At 44.1% G+C, this 23,177-nt stretch overlaps 1 long non-coding RNA gene across 2 annotated transcripts; it reads left to right on the top strand.

The window, feature by feature from the left end:
- Nucleotides 1-2,741: 2,741 nt before the first annotated feature.
- On the top strand, nucleotides 2,742-16,633 carry LOC140212800 (uncharacterized). Of its 2 annotated transcripts, XR_011890876.1 has the most exons (6): nucleotides 2,742-2,912; nucleotides 6,756-6,904; nucleotides 10,104-10,209; nucleotides 12,635-12,726; nucleotides 15,595-15,703; nucleotides 16,447-16,633. It is a non-coding gene; the product is annotated as an uncharacterized lncRNA (long non-coding RNA). The 2 variants fall into 2 exon arrangements; XR_011890877.1 differs by lacking the exon at nucleotides 10,104-10,209 and having other exon boundaries at nucleotides 2,743-2,912.
- The last annotated feature ends 6,544 nt before the right edge of the window (nucleotides 16,634-23,177 follow it).

Raw genomic sequence — 23,177 nt, 5'->3', positions numbered from 1 at the left:
TTCTTTCTTCCAATTCTTGTACATCACTATGATCTCCTTTATTTCCATTCTTTCCATCCAATTCACTGTTTTCACTCACGGGCGACACATCGCGGAGCACGAGCAAACAGCCATCAAGGATTACGATACTGATGAAACTGCCCACGCCGGTCCAGGCACAGCAGCGTACGCTTCCCGATAACTGCAGATAACGAAGTTTATTGCAATGTTTATTTAACATAAGTAAGGCATACAATTACAAAGTGCACACTTTTTAAGATCCAACAAATTGGTTGAAGGGCCCTTACCGATTGTTGTTAAGGAAAAACACGTCTATGGCAGATGCTATTCTAAACTGCAAAATTACATAAAAGAAAAGTAGCTGAATTAAGTAAAACAAGAAAATGCAGTAGTAGAATTTTTTTTGCACGCTTCATAACATTGCATCATCGAAGTTCCAGATACTAATAACAATGACACCAATAGGTTACGTGTTAAGTCTGTTTTCCCACAGACCTGCGCGCAGGTGTTCAATTGTAACAATCACACATGTTTTTGTTCGAAGAAAAAAACGCACGTGTAGCCTCTAGTCTTTAGGCACGAAACATTTTCTTCGCGCTCACGATCGAATTTGTTTCTGCGCTACATTGGATCTGCGACATGACGTTGCTAATTGCGCAATGGCCATATTTGTCGAGAAATAACAAACCCTTGCAATGCATTGCATATAAGAAAACCGTGTTTGCACACTTCTGACAGGTATTTTTGTAGCGTAGTAGTTAAGTGCTGATAGCCGTGAAGAAATGTTTTCGGGCAAGAATACTTCAGTAGAGATTTTTCACTTTATTCTAACTAGCCTTGACGTTTTCAGACAAGCAAAGATGACAGAGAAAGTGCGTGTCACCTAAGATATGGTATGAAACTATAAGCAGCAGTAATGGCTACGGCATGATGTGTTCGAAATGTCCCGCTCCTGTGAAAACGTATCCGGTAGACACACCGCGCGTAACTTGGCTTTCAATATCGAGATAGCTTTATTGGCATGAACGTAGTAGAAATAATTAGATCAATGGCCTTGCTGTGTAGCTTCTATTACAATACAGAATACATGTTACGGGGGGGATGTGCCTCAGATGCCTACTTTTGTCAATAATAAACCTGCAGATGCAGAATATAGAACGGAATCTTCGATTTGAAAATATTTTATTGGTTTTTCAGTAATCTGATATTTCTTTGTCACCCCTCAAATTGTGACAAATATGGTCTCTTGTGCAAGGTTACGGCTTCACATTAGGCATAGCAGAATTATAAAAAGGCATATATTGCTGCTTGTGGATCAGTCATTGCAAATAAGTTAAAAATAATTTCATTTCTGTTTTATTATAAAAATATTTCCGGCTGGTTATTAGCATTGAGAACATCAATGAGTGCTTTTCTAAGAAAAGCGGATAACTAAAATTTCTGATATTTACAGTAAGATCTGAACATACGCATTTTAAACATCCTTGTCCACATGCATACAAAATTTGGCTGAGATTTATGGCTGAGATTTATGGCTGAGATTTATGGCTGAGATTTATGGCTGAGATTTATGGCTGAGATTTATGGCTGAGATTTATGGCTGAGATTATTGGCTAAGATTTTTGGCTGAAATTTTTGGCTGAAATTTTTGGCTGAGATTCTTGGCTGAGATTTTTGGCTCAGATTTTTGGCTGAGATTTTTGGCTGAGATTTTTGGCTGAGATGCTTGTCTGAGATGCTTGTCTGAGATGCTTGTCTGAGATGCTTGTCTGAGATTCTTGGCTGAGATTCTTGGCTGAGATTCTTGGCTGAGATTTTTGGCTGCAGAAGCAGCGAGAGCAGCCCAAGACAGAAAACCTAGAAACACGAAGTTGGAAGTTCGAACCACGCTTTCCTCTGTTCTAGATGGTCAATTTGCATGAAGTCTGTTGAGCATGCAGACCGATTTTCGCAGCAGTGCAAATCTTGAGAATTATCCTACCATTTAGTTGTATAAAGTTTGTAAACAGAAATAAAGTGCCTCAGAAAGGCTGGCCAACGTTTCGATAGGAGGACCTATCTTCGTCAAAGGCGGCCTCGTCATCCTCGGCGCCGAGGATTCATCTTGCATGCCTGTGTCCAGCCCGTTGTATATCTATAACGTCTTTTCTCCGCGCCAAAATATCAGCGCAGTTTTCCCCTTTTATAGTTTAAGCTCCAGTGTTTTTTAACCTTGATGCTAGAAGGTCCTATTCCGTGATTAGGTATGCCATATTCAAAAAAAAAAAAAAAAAAGTGCTTCCTTAGTTTATTGTTCATTGTATAGAATGTTTCCACTGCGTTGTCGGCACGAAGCGAGTTACATTTCTTGGACTCTCGAGAAACATTTATAAGATACGCATTTCAAACAAAAAAAATTCCGCCGCAGAAGCAAAGTGCTACGATATAGGCACATGCTGAAATCTGCTGGTGTGTGATTTCTTTGAAAGCATATTGTTCGACTTATTGTGCTGCGCTTCTATATATAAATTTTGAGGTTCACGCAGCATATTTATGTCCTCTTCGTGGATCTTAGCCTCTTTTCTCGCTTGCTTTTTACCTGCAACTGAAATGAAACTTCCGTTTGAAAATCATGCGGTTGCAAAGCATCATCGCATTATTCATTTTGATAGCACACTTTACTTTGCTATTGTACTGCAGAAACAACTCCAAGAAACGGTGGAGCTAAAATACTTTCGCACAAGCAGAACATCTCGGACAAGCAGGACAATCTTGTATAGGGAGCAAGCGTTTTCGACTGGATTCCTTGAGGCATCGTCGCTGTCTCGCTGTTCACCTGTACAGGATTTGGCAGAGACACTGGCAAGAAGGCGCGTGGCGAAAGTGTTCAAATCTCGTTACTGGCCAGACCTGCTACAAAAATAACGGTATCGGTAAGGCAGAGAAACGCTTGATTACGGAAACTTTTGTTTTCTTTTGTTCTGATGCTTTATTTTGTTCTTTTAAAAAATTGTTCTGACGCACTGCTTGTTTTTTTTCCCCTCGGAAAACCAACCGGAAGGAATAGGTGCATTTTTGTAACTACTGAAAAGCACGAGGGTTGGCAAACCAGTGAGCGCGGATCAAGAAAGGCTGGCATATACGTTTCAATAAGAGAAACAACTCCGCTGAATTCGAGGAACCAAGAAATCACGCGGCAGATTCCGCATGGCAAAACTGACCGTAACGGTGAACTCTGGCATGAGAGAGGAAAAGAAAAAAGCTGGCGCTTAAATTCGGGGAACCAAGAAACAGATAGTTGGCAAAATTGTGTACGGGCGCTGGAAAGCGTGCATCCAAAAGAACTGCTGTTAGTTTGTACGGGTGGCTACACTTACAGTAAATGAAGCTTCAACGATTGTCAGAGTAGGTTACGGATACAAGAATAGTGTGACTGCGGATAATTTTAATATACAGAGGCTTTCTCTTCCAGAAAAAACTGCGTCAAATTTTTGGGTCAGCCATCAACTCGGGCGGAAGTTTAGCCCGAAAAACGAGGCACTGACTGCGGCAGCAAGGTTCAGCATTGCGCTTAGACCTCCCGAAGGGTGTCCCGTGTAGACGGGTGCGCAAAAAAAAAAAAGAAAAAAAATTCTGGCACTCCTAAAACCTTTAAACCTCCGTGTAAGGCCTGCAGTGAGATCACACAGTTGCCACTACGCTGCCCGTTAAGAGCCGTGCCACTAAATCTACATCACCTTCAGGTTCGAGCACTGATATTGTTCTGAAGGTTATTCAATACACTGAGACTACTTCGGTGAAAAGGAGCGTGTTGTGAGTGTTATGTTTGATGACAATTGCTTGTGAGCTGCTATATTAAAATTCTGAGGTACATATTAGGCAAGAACGTAGTAGCTTCTGTTAGCAACTTTATAGGTAGAATAGTGTAGCAATATAACCCGCAAATAAAGAGTGGCATTGTGCATGGCATGGCATATAGGGTACATATACCCAAATATATTCGGAACCTCACAGTAACGCCAACAGGGAAATTTCGGTCGGTGTGACCATCTAATCGATATCGCAATAAAATGCTTCTAAAGGAAATACTTGGGAAATACACGTGAACATGAATCAATCAGCAATTTATATTTGCATAATAAAATGATTGTTCGTACATGACTAGGAAACGAGTGTTCCAAGTACTGAAAACGACAATGATGCACCGAAAAGAAAGAAAAAAAAAGAAAAAAAGAAGAGAAGCTACTAGCTGTGTTGCAATGAACCTATCCGCTTTTCAGCACAATACAAGTGAGTGATGCACTAGTATTACACGTTTAGTACGAATATCCACTTTGTTACGACAGTGTCTGCGTGATAATCAAAATTTGTTATTAATTATTTATAATTTAATATCCTCTGGTTAATTTCACTGCATCTTATTTACTTGCATATCTTTCTGTCTCTCTAATAATGATATAGTATGGGGTCTCGTGCATTAACTCTACGATGGAAAGGAAGGAAACTCGTTTGGAGGTACATCACCAGAAGATATTTAGTGTTATGCACTCACCATAATTTGTTGCAGCTAGGTAACTTATGTTATGATTGTTAGGGTTAGTCAGCTTTGTTCTGGTTTCAAAGAAGCAGGGCTACGGCGGCTTGACAATGTTTTAATGCGCGCATGATTACAGAGATTCCAGGAACGCATTAAGTTATTGATGCGAAAAAAACGTTGCTTTCAGTGGCATATAGCCAACTAATAACGTAAGCTTAGCTCTTATTCTAAGCAGTAATTTGCTAGATTGGACGAAATGGCTTATCGAAGGATTTACGACTTGCCAGCGTAAAATCCGGAGCAGCTAGTACCACTCTCGCATGAGTAGAGCACGTGTATAAGACTTTTCGCAACTATTGTGCGAGCGTACGCGTAGTTATCACGCAACGTACATTAAACACTTCTATCGGTATCCCAATTGATTCAATCATGTTTATTCGTTGCAATGGTCTCATGTGTAAGATTGGCGATATCTTTTCCATCAGTCCGCCATTCCTTCCAACGTATGCAAATGTTAGCTGAACTGGAGCCTAATTGTAAGTGGCCGTGCCGTCTGCACACTGCTCCGTGCATGGTAATGTAGGCAACCATGGTCACACAGTGGGTTTCCGCCATCATCGTGAAGGCTATACGTGAAGGCTACACGTGAGGGCGCGAGCGGATGACGCGCCTACAGAAGTTGTCGACCACGGAGGTTCTGCTGCCAGGCCGTGCCGGCCGTTCTTTCGTATTTCCCATCAGTTGTAGCAGGTAAATGCAGCTACATGGTATGCTTACAGCTCACGCATGGCTGTCTGTTTTTTTTTCCCACTCCTGAGCCACAGCGCCTTCACGAATTGCGCGCCACTCGCCTCAAACCGTGAAGGCCACAGCAGTTGCGTTTCGTTAGCTGAGGATGAGATGACCGGCAGGGCTGGCTGCGACAAGCTGACGAGGTAGTGTGACCGAGTACCCCAGTGCTAGCGAGGCCGCTTCGGCAGTGCTAGATGATTGCGCGGGATTGTTACATCAGTACATGATATTGTAGCATGCCGCGTTTTTTTTTTCTTTTCAGGTAACTATAACAATGAAATTCTGGGGTTTTACGTGCTACACCCATGATCTGATTATGAGACACGCCGTGGTGGGGGGGAGGCTTCGAATTGATTTGACTACCTGGGGAACTTTAATGTGCAGCGAATGCATGGCACTAGGGCGTTTTTTCATTTTTGCCACCATCGAAATGAGGCCACCGCAGCCGCGATTCGTTCCCGCGACCTCGTGCTTCGCAACAAACACCGTAGCCGCTAAGCCAACACGTACGGCGGGTCTTTTTAAGCAATTTGCGGTGATGGCGTCAGGAACGACGTAAGATTGGACAGACATCGTAGCTCCTGCAGTCGAGGCCTCTTCCCATCGCCGCTTTTGTATTGTAGCAGTCAACAACACTTCCGTTGCGCAAGCACAGGAACAACATGTCAAAACATATGAGCGGTTTTTTTTCTGCAGCCAATTTTCAAAATTTACGGTTTGCAGATGGTACGATTCTAACCCTTGATCTAAATTACTCGGTGAGGCGGCAATTACTTCTAGGAGAAGTCAAAATGCTTAATTGAATACGTAACATAATACGCTAATTAACTTTCTAATTAACTAATTTATGGCACATATTTTCATCTATGAATTGTAGCTGGTGAATACGCAGGTCATATCGCCTTAGAGCGAATTCTGAGGATGGCGCTGGTTTTGAGATACTCGCTGTCAAATTTGCGGTAAAATGCACTGTTGTTCTACTTACTCGAAAAAAGAAGAAAAAGAAACCATCGGAAAAGTCATCGAAGCACAAAAGTAACTGGAACTGCAATGCACTTCGTTGGACAGTTTGAAAATTAAGATATCGAAACTGGCGTAGCCCTCGAAATTCATTTCACGTCGATATAACTTGCATACTCCCTAGATGCAGTTCGGATATTGAAATATGTGCCGGAAATGATTTAAGAGTTAGTTAGCGTGTGTTATTAATCAATTAGGCGTCTTAATTTCTCTTCTAAAAAGCTTATCGGAGCTTTCAAACATTCGCGTGAATAATTAAAAAATATTAACGCTTATTCCGAGAACACGTTGCTACTCGACATGCGAAAATGCTGCGTTGTCACTGAATGGTTCACTTAAAACTTGTAACATAGCTCCTATTAGGTCCCCGCCGAAATTAGTTTATTGAGCCCAAACTTTTAGATTATTACCATCATTCTTTTTTCAGATCACCATTGCCGGACGTTATACTGCATTTTACCATGCTGGCCAATGGAGCACTCGTAATTTATCTTTTGTGCGTTTCACTCACTGAAGCGATGCTGATCTTCAATAACGTCGAATTTACTTCTTATCACTGCGACCTAACTTCCAAGGGTGAGTACATGCTGCTTGATAAGACAGGATTCCCATTCGCAAAGCCTTTTCTTTGACAAAGATATTTCTCATTGGTATCGCCCGAGCCCCTTCGCTAATGGTAGTGACGGTTGTGACCACGGCTCCGAAGACGATGATCAGTGAGTCAGAATGGCTCGATCTTGTCTTGGCCATCGCTGTATCTACGTAAAAATGTGGTCGACTTGAGCACCGGCTGGCGTCATGCTATGGATGGTGATTGTTAGGGCACACTCATGAGGGCATACCCCAACGAGAGCATGCTAGTTCGTATTAGCCCTTAACCTCGTGGAATCAGGTGAGGATGAGTCGAGGATTGACCTCGGGAAGTCTGTGAGGGCGAACGTAAGAGAGAGGGAACGTCGGGAGGCGAGTTAGAGAGAAACAAACTAGGATGTGAGTCTATGTGAGGAAGTTGCCATGTAACCCGCTATTGTTGTCTGTGTCCCAGGTATTCATCGGCGTGTACTTTTCATTGATCCTAAAGACACTATCACATTATGAAGCCAACCCGTCCGTCTGGCGACTTTTAGCGACAGTGTTCCGCGTTTTGCCGGTGACCTAATGTCACATACTTGGAGTTGTAGTTATTAAGTTATGCATCTGACTGTAATTTGTTTGCCAAGTACATCTGTATTGAAAAATAATGTTCCAGTTGTGGCTGTCTACCATGTTTGCGTATGTTAGGTTAGAGTTATAAACTGGAATAATGTGCCCAAGAAAGGCTGGCCAATGTTTCGATACGAGGACCTATCTTCATATAAGGCTTATATAAGGCCTATATCATAGAAGGCCTATATCTTCATGTTGGCGCGGCGCAGTACGTAAGTCCGTTCTTGTTGGTCAGGAGGAACAGCACCCTGCCAGCTACCAGGCATATCAGAGCGCTGGTGTGACGAGGAGAGTCGCCAGTGGTGTTAGAGGCGTCGCACCTCGGTATCGTACGAGATGGTACCGAGTGTTCGCAGTGAAATGTTAGGTAACGTTAGCTTGAGGTTTACTGTCCGTTCAACTCTGAACAGTAATGTGCACTGAACTCTAGTAACGCTGGTGTGCTTTTAGTGTGCGTTCGCACAATATTCTTACCTGTAGTCGAAGTAAGAAAGATGTCTTGGCTCCACTACTGAGCCGAACCAGTGACGCGATGAGAAAGCATTCATTTTGCTTTCTTGTTTTTGCCGCCAAACATAATGACGAAGAGAAAACGAAACACGTAATGCCACTTGTAGGCAGTCCATAAGATTAGTGTGTAGAAAAAAAAAACGAATGGCAATCATTGCACGCCATTGCTCATCAAGACACAATGTCCACTGTCCAAACATGTGCTCACTGTGAGAGGGCATCCGTCATGGATGTTCACAGGATGCCGCAGACGAACCCGCTTGTCGGTCACGTTGAGGACATTACATGATAATGGGATCCACAAAGGAGTCATGGCTATAACAAAATTAACAATCTGGTAGCATTTCGTTTTTGATGCAACACGATAAATGAGGCGTGTAGGCTACCTCTAATTGTAGCTAGACGATGGAGGAACACATGTCGAACTTGTGGTCAAACTTTTGATTTGGTGAAAACAGCAAGAATGGGTCTGCCATACAGCAGTAAGGACTTTGCCTTGTTGTAATACTGCTGTGAATATTTATTCAGACGCGTATCAGAGCAAAGCTTCATTTATTAGTTGAGTGCCGTGGTGTAATCACCTTATTCTCATGTTACCTTCCCTAGGACTGGTTCACATTATGAGAAAGAAAGCGCAATATTGAATTTACTGGAGCAGACTAAGACGGGCATGCAAGTTCCAAAGAAAAAATGCAATAGTTTGATTATGAATGAAGGCATACTACACAGTGATTAAGGCATATTGTCTAAAGTAATGTTGTGTTTTTACAAAAAATACGGATTTGATACAATATAGCTTACTCGAGAAGAGCACGATGTACATGTTAGGTATTAAGAAATCATGAAGCTCATCAAATCATCAAGCGCAATTTCGGGTTCGCACGGTCTTTAAGCTGTAATCTCTCGGCTAACAGTTGCGCGGGCAATCGGCTTTTTCGGACCCAAAGGTGCACATTCCTGCTCGGAATAAAAGTTTAGAAGATAAATTAATTTTTGTGTAATTCGCCACTAATTCCCACGAATCAACTGTTTTACGCCATGGTCGTCACCGCTGACATCAGGTCACCAATGGAACCATTTTATTACATTTCATAAACGCTATATTTAAATATTACCACAAGCGTTTGTCGAAAACACCGGTATACATACATACGTGAGTACGGCGCCAAGTTCAAGCTCATTATTTCTTCCACTTCTGTTTCGCCGAACCTTCCCCCCGCCTCACCCCAAGTTCAGCCGGGCGCAGGTTACCACCCTGCGTCTGCTAGAAAAAAACACGTACCCTTCACCCGCCCGCCTCCACCCTATATTCCCAGACGTCTACACTAACCTCAACTGCCGGTGCTGTGGCATTCACCCGGCTACGCTTCCGCATATGCTGTGGGAGTGCCCAGCACAGTACACACAAACTAACACCACGACTCTCTCGTCGAGGTTGCATGAGGCTCTGCGGAGCTCCGCCCTCGACGACCAAACCGGGGCGACCCAGCACACCCGCGAGGCGGCGGCGAGGTCAAGCCCTCGACGTCCCTTGGTGGGAGGCTTAGGCCCGGCCATCATAAGTGCTGGTTGTACAATAAACGTTTATTTTTCTTCCTCCTGGTTCTTTTCTCTCTTTCGGGGGCGCACTTTCCTATAATTTATCAAACGCCACCACCAACAAAAGCAGATAATGCAGCAAATGCTTATTTTAAGAAATTCCCAGTGGTCTCACTAGGGATAAATATTTAGGTTAGTTATAGCGGAAGTCTTATTCCAGAAATTTAATCCTTTTTCTTTCTGATTTACTCATAACAGAACCGGCAAGGACTCTCAAAATTATGAGTTGGTTGGTTGAAGCGGGGCATGCTTTCAATTTTCCTCTTAATTTTTTTTCAATAGTTTTCCGTGTATGTACACTTCGCACCATGAAACGATCGGATGGCAACTAGCTAACGATAGTGGTTTCTAACTTAGTACGTCATTCAGTAATACAGACACGAAGTGCAGAAAAAAAGTGATAAAGGTGTTACATCGGTGAGATGTTTTCAACTAAACGCTTTACAATATTCTCTTGTAGGGGAATGCATCCTCTTGAACAACACATTTTCTGGAAGGGTTAGTATACCAGGACAATGTCAAAGATGGTCATGTTATCCTGAAAGCAAGATTGTTGTGGTGGCTGGGTATGTAGAAATTTGTGACGGGATTTTCTAAAAACATGCGAACTATTAAAGAATTGTGGTTATTACCCGCGCTTTCAAGAGTTTGCATGCTTTTGCACGTTATAGTTCAACCATCTTGCATTTTAAAGCAATAATCTTTTCAACGATTGCTGAGATCTTTCTCACTGTATGTGTCACTTGTTTCAATGTTCCGTTCAAACCTATGGCCTAAATTACGAGGAAGAACGCGTTTATGTTATGTTTATTGTTTTTTCTTTTCTTGTGTACGTATGCATGCTTAGTGTATTACATACATGCCTATTATTGGTGGACTTTGATTACATCTGATATCGAGGTTTTGCAATTTGTTGATCGGTTTCATTGGTTTCATTTGGCAATCCTTGTATGCTGATAAGCTCCCCTAATTCAGCACCGCCTCCTTTCCTCCTCCCACCCTTTCATGAAATTCCGCTTCGGCGGTCGTTAGAGGTGTTGTGAATAAATAAACAATAAAAAAGGAACGTCGATAAAGAGCGGAAACCAGGGGAAAGTAATCATATTCCAATATTAGGATTCTTTCTTCTTTTTTGAGCTGCAGGCGTCCTCGTGAACTTGTTTTGGCTAACGCGGAGGTCTTCTTTCTATTTTATTAGGTCTCGTAAGCCTTTGTGGCCTATGCAATCTCATATGTATTGCCAAATGATGGTCGTCAATGATTGCAAGGCAGCATGCTTTCCACAGGACTACTGTGCCTTCCTAAGCAAGGGACAGCTACCTAAGAAGCCTAAGATGTTTTCGTATAGCTGATTTAGGAGGAAGCTTTAGTTCGGGAGCTCATATCCGAATACACGGGAAAGCAGAAATCGTTTTCTCAATAACCAGTGCAGCTAATTTGATGGGGTTTATTGCACTAAAGAAAAAATGTTAAAAATCTGACTGAACAACGTTAAATCATATAAACTTATGATATAACTTATAAACTGATAATGAATGAATGATATAAACTTATAAAATATGATATGAAATCTTATAAACTGAACCTAAAAATGCATATAAAGCGGACAGCGTTCACATAGTATACAGTCTCGTGAAATATATTGCTAATTTATGGATACGTCTTTTGCAAAACCACCGCAAATATTTTAAGAACTCCAATTAAGTTGTGAACAAGCGTATCAGGTGTGACACTTTAAATTCTCTAACAGATGCAGTTAGCAAGACTGCGATATACCTTTTTGATGCAGAGTTACGGATTTGGGAAATTGCTGCTTCTATTCTTCTTTTCGAACTCACTAATTTTTTGGTAATTGTAAAAATTCGAGGGCCTAAGTTAAAATTCTGCTTCCTACAGTCACTAGAGCTTAAGTTCCTCTCAAATGCGACGAATTGATTTAAAATCGGTCCAGCGGTATTTACATAAATGCGTGTCTGCCTTTCACATGCATTTGCACAAGTGGTGTTCTATACCACCAGCCAAGCATCTGCTGCCGCTGCTTCATGTAAGAAACCAACCGCCATCACACCCTCATTCTAAAGCTTTTGAGCGAGAAATTTTTGACCCAGTCGCGTCGCACTTTGCAGAGTTGATTTTGAGCAGCCTGTGCACGTGTACACTGAAAGTGTACAAGGAAATGTGGTTGCCAGCATGACAGCAGGGCTGACGTCACGTGGGGGGTGGGGGGGGGGGAGGGAGGCGGTAGGAGCCCCAGAAGTAAAAACCGCTTATCCGTCCGGCGGGAAGAAAGTGCCTAAAAGCAGCACTGTGGTTGTACGTGGATGGATTCATGAGCCTCTCAAGAGCAGTGCTCGCGGATTTCATGATTGGACATCCTGAGGTCGCTAGGAAACTTCTTTGCTTCGGCAGTTGCACATATGATCGTGTCTGATTATTTAATGTGCTTGATATCCATTCACGCAAAGTGTGCTCGAATGCTGGTATAAACAACTGTAGGTTTCTAACAAAGTTACAGTTTTCAGTGTTTATTTACCTTAAGAACCTGCTTAATTTTGTTCATTTAGCGTACACATAATACTTATATCCGCTTCATCAATTAACGAATGATGTAAAGGTTCTGACATATCCGATAAAATTTTTTAAAATCAGTGCCCAACAATTTTCGTAGTAGACGAACGTGGAGCAGTTGTCAGACTGGCCTGGTTCAAAGCCACGTAAAGGCTAGATGAGAATGATTCATTATCTTCTGAGGAAGCAACCGAGTTGTCCTCTAAGTGTCTGGTTTATTAACTTTCACTTCTCTGTTGGAGACAAGATCACCTTGAGTTAATGGAGTAAACTAGCCCAACGACGCAGGGAATTGCAACCAAAATATTTAGAGACATTTTCGGACAGAGCACCTATGGAAAGAGTTATACAGTTGTGCCAATAACTTGGCTAACTTGGCCGAGCACATGAATGAATGGTGGAAAATATTGTGGCATCTTTTAGGTGTGGCAAGGTTCCATACGGCTGTTATTCCAGTGTCGTACTCGACAGCCCCTTCCCGCACTGCTGTATAACAAAATGTTACCCAGATACGTGTGAGTAATCGTTTTAACGGAACCAAATCTTAACGACGATGTCATATTGTTGTCTGTTTTGCAGAGCTAAACATTATGACGCTCTTTTTACACTACGTGACTTGTGGTATTAGAGTTTACCTATAAGCTCGATGTATACACTCTAATAAAAGTTTACACCCTTTGGAGTGTATATTTGCCACACAACAATAATCGCCATTTGTCTTGCCCGCATTTCCTTTTTTGAAAACGCTACGCTCGTTACTTTCCTGTCGGGAATGCTATGTCACGCTGATAACGCGCATGCCGTTCGTTACTGGAAAGTACCGGGCTCGCCGCGTTAAAGAAAGGAAATGCGGACAAGACAGATGACGATTATCGTTGTGTGGCAAATATACAAAAGGGCGCAACTGTTTTTAGAGTGTACGCATGCTTAAAACACGCATGTACTTAACATTGTATTTTGGAACCAACGATTGCACAATTAGTGTTGTCCCGCTTGCAAGAAGGATGCATGTACTTGCCGCAGTGGCTTAGCGGCTATAATACTGCGCAGCTAGGCACGAGGTCGCTGGATAGAATCCCGGTTGCCGCGGCCCCGTTTCGATGGGGGTGAAATGCAAGAAGAAAATGCCGTGTCCCGTCCATTGGGGGCACGTAAAACAACCCCTGGCGGTCAAAGTTAATCTGGAGTCCCGCACTACGGCGTGCCTCTTAATAAAATCGTGGTTTTGACACGCAAGACCCCAGAATTCAATACTACAATGGTAGTGCATCTGTTTGGCAGTGTGCGCTAGCATTAAATTACTGCTAAATACACGTGAGATTAGTAGTGTCCTGGCTTACTTATCCCACGGCAACCCGCACTACAATATAATTGTCTGAGAAGCTTATTCTCGAACTTTTGTCACTTTTTAATTACCATCGCCATAGTTTAGAACACGATGTCCGCCCCGTCATATTCGTATAACGCACCGGTATAAATGTGATCGCAGCATTACCTTGGCGATTTTAATGTTCCCGTCACCAGGCCATATAAAAATTTTGGATTAGAGTAGAAATTGCCAAGTGGTTCAAATGGTTCATAATTTGAGGAGATAGGATAAATTCAAACCTTTCGCCGCCATACCGGCAGTAGACAAGCCTAACTTTTAAAATAGAATTGCAGCAAGCTTCTCTAATTTAATGTCTTGGTTTGCGCGTGCATTGGTTCTCAAAAGCGAATGTGTGCCGGCCTGTAGGGCACCTTTTGTGGCGTCCTGTTAATTCTTTGCTGCTGCTGGCATCCGTAATTGATTTGAGCATCCGTCAGTTTCTACTTTTGCTGACACTAGATAACTTAGAGTCTATCAGCCCTCAGGCCTCAGATAAGTGGGGAGGTCCTCGCATTCCAACGTGCCAAAACCTTCGGACAATTTTGGTAGACGAGCGCGCAACAAACGTCAGTTCCAAGCAGCTACTGTGCACTTTTCCACACGAAAAGGTGCTGTTTCCCTTATTTAACAAAGTTCTTGTTCGAAGGACAAGCACAACAACCTTCAGCACCTCGGGTTGATCATAGGGCCGTCCCTAGAGGTAGTGACGAGCATTCAACTCACCAGCCATCACCCAAGGCCGTGGAGCCACTGCTTTTATTCGGTGTAAACACACGCAGTCCAGTCGACCTACGGGTGGTATGTAGGCTCCCATTTTTGTGAACGTGAGTTTGCTGTCCTTCACTGACAGACAAGCGTACTGGTTTTCATGATCAGGTGGCACTGGATGGTGAAGATACGTGAAGTCCCGCCATGTGAAAATACTTATCTTGCTGCATTCTCCATGTGTAAAGGGCATTACACGGACATACTGACGGTTGCTGACACGTCGGTCGCGCAAAAGTGACAATAGTGGGCAACTGATTCACGGGTAGAAACTGTCTAAAGTGGGACATGTGCGACTTGAGCCATTTCGAGTTTACTTTAAACAAAGGCGGGGTCTGTAACCACCGCACGAAATGCCGGCTTCTCGTGAGCCATAACTTCACCCAAGAGTTGCAGGCACTGTACTCAGTGCCGAACCCCTGTAGCATGCTTTGCACAGGCGAAATTTTGGTGTGCGCGAGCACACGAGGCATGACATCTATTAGAGAACGTAAAATCACAACCTGGCAATCACTGAACCTTGTCGTATCAGCAGTTTCTGATGATGATAATAAAGATCCCCTGGCGGCAAAAATTTATCCAGAACCCCCCCCCCCCCCCCACTATGGCATGCCTCATAATCAAATCGGGGTTTTGGCACGGAAAACTCCAGAATGAAATGAATTCTTATGAAACACGGTACGTACTTCCAATACAATTTTCATCGTAAACAATGATCGGTTCTTCTTTGTCTGACTAATTCATCCCAAGTAATGGTTCTTAGAACGGCCATATACTGTACACACGTTATATCTTGTGATCAAGTTTGTTTATCGCGAAGAAACAAATCTCTACCCTCCTCTCGAAAACAACCCTTAACCGCATGCTGCCTAATAAAGCATAAAGCGACCAGTCGTTGCCGTGCAGAAACGTCCGAATGTCCTTCCCGATCAAGAATATCACGTTAGTTTAATATAAAGTAGAAGCAACCTGGTATATTTGTGCTCTGATTAGAAGTGTTAAAATTGGTACAGTAACGTCTTTTACGAACTTTTCGGATGCTGCGCGTTTTTAAACCAAGTTGATGTGAAAGAATATTTTGTTTAGTTGTACAGTTTCCATGTTCTTCATTTCTATAAAGGACACGGATTTCGGGTGATTATGTAGAACTTCCTGTTATTTCGATTATCTTATGCTAGAAGTAGTTTTCTACGTGTATCTGTAGGAGTTCAAGGAAACCATCGAATATAACAAAACGTACAATGCGCAGTCTCGTGTCTTACGCCTGAACGGATGTTAATGCTGAACAACGAAGAATACAACTCGACAAAACCATGCGTGCGGTACTCTTGCAGGAATGGAGCACTCGCAACAATCACGTACGTAACCTGTCCTTATTCCTAATACTGTGATAAAAACTATGCCCAATGTGTTACAACAAATTCTTAATAAAATGTTTGGCACCGTAAAGTTCAATATAATCCATACGGAACACGAAATGTTAAAGCTTCGTCATTTTCAACAGTCTCAATAGGACATGAAAGCGGCAATGAGATAAAATGATTTCTTTTGATGCTAATTGACTATAGTCAACATTCCTGTACAAACGGCGATAACATCTGCAATGCACGGCCACTTTCAGATATCCGAAATACTTCTGAAGTATTTGTAACAACATTAATAGTGCTCTCAAGTATGTCTTGCTGCAGTTAGGTTAGCTGATCTATGTTTGGGGAAATAAGCTCGGTTACGCTTTACACCATTTGCAGGTGTTGTTCCGCTACTCAAGATATTCATTGTTTTGTGTAATTGTCGGTCGCAGTGGTGCTGTAGATCTCTCACTAAAATTGTAGTTTTTGTGACAGCAATTTCGCATATGTCGATGCAATAACCCTACGTGTACTAATTGTGTGGAAACTCATAGTCGATACGATCAGAATGAAAGTGCCGAAATTCTGTTCTGTGGCTCTAATGATTAGCGGAAAGCTACGAGGAAAACAATGTTTCCTGGTTTGTAGGGGTGCGACGCTGTAATTAAGATAGCATCATATCATTTTTATTGAAATTGTACTGACGCGACATTCTTGTTCTTTCTTTCTTTTTTTCCCTGTATATCTGATAGATGCCCAGGATACGCGCGCAAGATTTGTGCTGCTGAAAATATCAACACTTCCTTGCCTTTTCCGACATGCTGCGCCGTGGGAAAGGCTTGCGCAGTTGAAAAATAAGAGAAATTGTTCATCCAAACTGCAAAAAAAAAAAAAGAAACCTCACCAGAATAGTGAATTAAAACGTTTCGTTACAGCGTTTCTGCGATATGTGAATTCTGGTTAATTGCCATGAAACCTAATTATTGCCAAGTAAACAACATATCGAAATTTTTGGACAGGTACAATGTACGATGACTGAAGCATTTACTAGGACATTACCGTGGCCGAGATCCGAGATGTCCTCTTCTCCCTCAACGTCAAATCTGCCCCTGGCCCGGATGGCGTCACCAACGGGATTCTCAGGAATCTCGATGATGAGTTGATCGACTTCCTCACTGAAATAAATAAGGAAGTCTGGCGCAGTGAACAGGTCCCCACACCATGGAAGAAGGCCTGCACGGTACTCATACCCAAACCCGGTGAAGCACCTGGAATCGACAATCTAATACTCAATTCCCTGACGTTCTGTGTCTGTAAGGTAGCAGAGCATGCCCTGCCCAACTGGCTCAAGGTGAAAATCAAGGTCAATTACATGTACACCCACAGTATGATTGGTTTCAGAGTCGGCCTCTCGACGCAGGACGCCATGAAGCTGACAAAGAATCATATGATCGACCGGAGCACGGGAGATACCAGAGCCATCCTTGGATTAGACCTGCAGAAGGCCTTCGACAATATCTCACACGAATAGGGGCAACACAAGGACGAGCGCTTGTCCTTGTGTTGCCCCTATTCTTCGTCCCTGTTTGTTTGTGCACAAAAAGTTTTAAGATGAATCTGTTCCAACTAGGCCGACTCGCAGTTATGTCACACGAATTTTTTCTCCAGTCTATTGCCGGACTCGGGCTCAAGAAGAGGGCCTGCGACTTGGTCCGGTCCTTCCTTAGCCAGAGAACTTCCAAGCTCAAGGTCGAAGGATAACTCTTGCAAGAGATCGCCCTCGCTACACGCGGCATGCCTCAGGGTTCAGTCATCTCGCCAAAATTATTCAACATCGCAATGATCGGGCTTTCCAAGCAACTCGCGAAGATTCAAGGAATCAACCATACCATCCATGCAGATGACATCACCATCTGGTGCGTCGGCGGCAGCGACGGCCCAGTTACCGCCATGCAGAGCGCCAACGATGCGATGGAGCGCTTGCTCCACCCGACTGGGCTCAGATGTTCTCCACCCAAATCTGACCTACTTCTCTACAAAAAAAGACACAGAGGCGGCGGCCATCGTGATTGGAAACCGGCGTCCGAAAGCGAAATACGGCTTTTCACTGGTGACGGGTCCCCAGTACCCAGAGTGGACTCGCTCCGAATATTGGGGATGTATATCGACCCTAACGGTGCCATTGGAACTGCACTCAAAGATCACCGCCAAGAGGGAGAGTGCTCTCGGCCTCATTCGGAGGATCGCCAACAGACACCGGGAAATCAAGGGAGACAATCACATCCGCATTATACATGCTTTTGTTCTCTGCCACCTTTCATTCTCGGCGACCATGAATAATTGGCATGTTGCAGAGAGGAACAAGCTCAATTACCTCATCAGAAAGGCCTTTAAGCTTGCCTTTGGCTTACCTGTAAGCCCCCACACTGGAAACCTCCTCGAGCTCGGAGTCCACAACACGCTCGAAGAAATATTTTGAGGCACCAGAGTGCTCACAGCTGCTCAGGCTATCCAGCAACCAGGCGGGCCGCAAGATACTCGACGAGATGTGCGTCAACCCTGTCGACCAGCGCCCAGATGCCATGCGGATTCCCAGTGACTGCACATCGCGCCCATTCCCCGCAATATGCACCCCGCAAATAACGTCGGCAGACGTCGGGCGAGGAGTACAGCTCTGCTCGAGCATGTCCGCAACAACCACATTGAAGCAAGCTTCGTGGATGCCGCGGCATATATCCAACAAGAGACATTCACCGTCTCCATCGTTGACTCCGATTCCAGGTTCACTTGCTGCGCTACGATACGCACTTCGAGGCCCGTGGTAGCCGAACATGATGCAATCACGCTGGCTGTGCTCGATGGTCGCAGAGAGGCAATATATAGTGATTCCAAGGCAGCCATTAAGGTCACAGAAACCGGGCCCCTCTCCCCTCAGGCCCTCCGCATTCTCCAAAGCGCCAAAAGTATCCCTCCGTATTCTTTAACTTGGTTTTTCGCTCACTTGGGCTCGATTGAGGGCTATCCGCCTACGCAGTCCCCCTGCCCCACGGCGCACCCTTGCTCACGTTCAGTGGGGTTACCACACACTATGCCAAGAAGGGTATTGCCCCTCCCGCACCCCGCCTTATGCAGGGCGCGGGCGTTGACCCTTTGACTCTTACGAACCCGTGCGTATCCTAACCTTGCGGTTCTTCATGCAATGTACCCTGAAAGATATCCCAGTACGGACTGTCCTGTCTGTGGACTAAGGGCGACATCGGATTGTGCGTTTTGAGAGTGTGAAGCGATCGGCTCCTCCTTCACGAGGATAGGTGGGCTGCGCTCTTGGGCAGCCCCGAACTCAACGACCAAACCCTGACCTCCAGAGCGCCCGTGATCGGGCCGTCAAGCTCGGCTTGGCGGCCCCTACGTGGGACTAGCTGGGTGGCGCGGGGTCTCCCCTGAGTCTTCTCTGGACCTAACAAAGTTATTTCACTCACTCACTCATCACTCGGTCGGTCGGTCGGTCGGTCATGCTGCACATGTTTTTCATTCTAGAATTTTTGTACACGTCTCCTTAATCTTTCTTCGCTTCCTCAAAACGTCTCATGTACATTGTACCGCTACCTATGCCTGCAAGGAATCCGGTCATATCAATGTCTTCCCTGCTTATTTCCCACAGATACTCTAAACGCCTTTTGCTTATCTCGACTGCTGACCAGTCGATGCTTCCGTCCCCTTTAGGTCCAAGCGCTTCTGCAAGGTGTACGTTGCCTACGGCTCTCACTGGGTGAATCTCTTCGCATTCAGTTAGAGTACGGTGAGTGGTCTCCAGATTTTCCAGAAACATGCTCCATCTTGTTGCGAATATTTGCTCCGGTATGTTTTTGTCCTTATGCAACCACCTCGATCTTCAGATAGCAATTTCCTGCCCTTTGTATTACCGTACAGATTATCCCTTCTAATTTCTTTCTTCCCATTCTTATACATCTCCATGACCTCCTTTATTTCCACACTTTCCATCGAATTCACTGCTTTCTTGTTTCTGTCGCATTTTGATAACTCCTGCTTGTCTGTTTACGCTTTTATTTACGCTGTACTTGGGTGCTAACTTTCTTGATCGCTTCTGTGATTCTGTGTCCATGTCATTCAGGTACAGATACTTGTGCATTTTAGCCATCCATTTATTTTGGTGCACGTTCCTGAGTCATTTTTCAAATCTAATTTTGCTCTGCGCTACTCTGACTTAATAAGAAGCTTAACCACGCCACCCTTGTTGGATTTGGGAGACGTGGTCTTGGAATCTGGCGTCAAACTAAGGGTCGCTTTATAGCCCACGCCACCGGTGCGTCTTGAAAAGAGTATCTGGGTGCACTACTAGGGCGTTACCCGGAGGCTAAGCGGACCCACACCATCGTCCGAGCATGACGGCGAGGAGACATAGGAGAGGCAGTATATAGGGCTAACTTATTTATTTATTTTTATTTATTTATTCAATACTGCCGGCCGCCTTTTGGTAGCCATGGCAGGAGTGGGTACATGACGCTTTTCATATTAACGGTCCATCAAGAAAACAACAGTAACAGTTAAGACAGAGAACCACATAGGCACACAGAAGATTACTGCGAAGCAAAGCAAACAAAACAAGATGCAAACGCGTTACATTCAAAAAAAAAAAAAAAAAAAAAAAAAAAAAAAAACCGAGCTCACAAAGGTTATTGGCTAGAACTGACTGCTGAAAAAAATGCATCGGGTGATGATAAGGTGGCCACATCGTAGGGCAACTTGTTCCAGTCTGCTATCGTTCTTGGAAAGAACGACAGCTTGTATGTGTTGGTTCTGCACTGAGGCATTATAATTGTTTTGTCGTGTTTGTGTCGAGTCTGTCGGGTTCTGTTGTACTGCATGTAAGTGTGGAAGTCTAATTTGGTATGATTATTAATTATTGCAAATAGCATCTTCAGACGGTGCATTTTTCGACGAGATTCCAAGGTAGGAAGACCGGAGCGGCTAAGAAGGTCAGATATCGATACCTGTCTTCCGTAGGCGTGGTGTATAAATCGCAGTGCCTTTCTCTGAACCCCCTCGATACTTTTTACATTTGTTTTAGTGTGCGGATCCCAGATCACGTCAGCATATTCCAGTAGGGGACGCACGAGCGAAGTATAAGCTACAAGTTTCGTTTTAGTGGTTGCATGTTTTAACCGGTGTCTTATTAGCCATAGTCTTTTGGATGCTACTGAAACCATGTTTTTAATGTGGGGGCTCCAACTGAGGTTAGAGCTGATCGTTACGCCAAGATACTTAAATTGTTCTACTGGTTCTAGAGGAGCGCTATTAATTTTGTACGAATACTTCAGTGGATCTTTTTTTCGGGTTAAGGTCATTTGTTTGCATTTCGTGACATTTAATGTCATCGACCAGTTTTGGCACCAATTACTAACAGCACACAAGTAGTTATTTAGAACGAGCTGGTCACCTTCAGTGAGAATTGTGTGATAAATTACGCAGTCATCTGCGAAAAAACGGGCCCGCACAGGAGAGTCAAGTTTTAGGTCATTTAAATATATAAGAAAAAGAAGCGGCCCAAGGACTGAGCCCTGTGGCACTCCTGAAAATACTGGAGCGATGGGTGAGCTTGAACTGGATATCTGGACGTACTGTTGCCGGTGAGATAGGTATGAATCAAGCCACTGTAAAATTTGTTGATTCTGTAAGATGTGTCTAAGTTTTAGCAGAAGTTTACTATGCAGTACGCGGTCGAAGGCTTTTTCAAAGTCCAGAAAAATGGCATCTATTTGTCCTGCTTTGTCAAGGGCTTTATAGAAATCATTGGTAGTGTGAATTAGCTGTGTCACAGTAGATAACCCGCGACGAAATCCATGTTGAGCTTCAGAAAAAAAATTATTGTCTTCCAAGAATGAGGCGATGTGTTTGAAAACAAAGTGTTCCATCACTTTACCTGCGGTGCACAACAAGCTAATTGGCCTGTAATTAGCGACATGGAGTTTGGTACCAGATTTGTGCACAGGAATAACCTTAGCCAGCTTCCAATCCCTGGGAACGTCACCCTCTCGTAGACTAGTACGGAATATAATAAAGAGGAATTTTGAACACCATTCCGCGTATCTGGAAAGAAACGTGTTCGGAATATCATCTGGTCCAGATGATTTCTTTGTATTCAGGTGTAGAAGGGCGGAAAAAATGCCTTCTTCGCCTATGGTAAGATCGGGTACCTGGAAGCTGGTTGATCTGAAATTGGTAGACGGACCACCACCCCGCAGGAACACTTATTTACAGTAAATGGCATAAGATAATGGACGCAGCTGCATGTCAGAGCAGATTACATCGTTCTGGGAGAGAACAAAGACGCCATACACTGAGGATGTCTTTTAAAGCCCTTCCGTCTTCCATAGATTACTCACTAGGGAAACGGGTGATGTCCCAGTCAACCAGTCTGGTGGTTCGTACCGGCCCAGCGCACCACCTCCGAGGAAGATAATAGCTGACATAAAGACCACGCGCAGCCCTCAAGCTGAGCCTTGAAAGAGGGGAGCCGGCATACCAGACCCAGTGTTTCACTGACGACCGGGAAGAGGTCAAGGGCCCAAGCTCATCGGAGGGTAAAGCCACTCCAGGTCCTCGCGTCTTTCCCTGAATTTCTGGGAAACCCTCCGCCATCTCGTTCCCTCGCCGAAGCTTACCATCGTGCCTTCTCTGTGAGACGCGCCCTCTTGTAGAAATACCGAACCTGTTACCAATTCAATGTCTGCGTTCATTCGGTTCAACGTTTGGTGTCGGGGCCATAATGATCCAGGCCTCCGCGGTTAGGCGAATACGCCAAACGTAACACCCTGCAATGCCTCATTTATGGTTTTACCGTGGGCTGCCAAAGCAACGGTGTGTGTGTGTGTGCGTGGGTGTGTGCGCGCGCAACCTCCTCTCTACCTACCTGGGTCACTGCGTATAGGTAGCCCATGGTCAAATGGGCTACCTATACCAGTGTCAGCTGGCATTGAGTGTTCTTAGGGAATTGTGAAAAAGGAATGCCGCTGCAGCACACCTCATACATACCTCGGTTCGACGGTGACAATATATTGTTTTACTATACTGATTCAACGCAAAACGCATTAACGCCGACAGTCACCCTGAAATGGGTTCTGCCGACTTTTTTTTATTAACTCTATGATGTGTTCCCAATGCATCGAACGATAGGGATGCTCCATGAAATTTTGCTATTTAGGTTGTCGTACGCACCTATAACGCCAAGAAAGGTTATGCATAGTGCTGTGTCACCTTTGCTGACGTTTTATGCACAAAGTGTGGGGAAGCGTCACCTAGCATTCTTCTGTTCTATGGTGTTTCCTCGTGCCGCTACAGAAGTGCCAAATAGTCTTCCGTTCTAGTGTTTCGTTCTTTTGTTCCTCTGTGGCATCGTTCTCGCTTGGCTGTTTTGAAACAGTGTCTCTACAGATGTTCGTAACAGTGACATCAAGAAGTTTTT

Source organism: Dermacentor andersoni, chromosome 11 (genome assembly GCF_023375885.2).
Source record: "Dermacentor andersoni chromosome 11, qqDerAnde1_hic_scaffold, whole genome shotgun sequence".
NCBI lineage: Eukaryota > Metazoa > Arthropoda > Arachnida > Ixodida > Ixodidae > Dermacentor > Dermacentor andersoni.
This window is presented reverse-complemented; position numbering and strand designations above follow the sequence as displayed.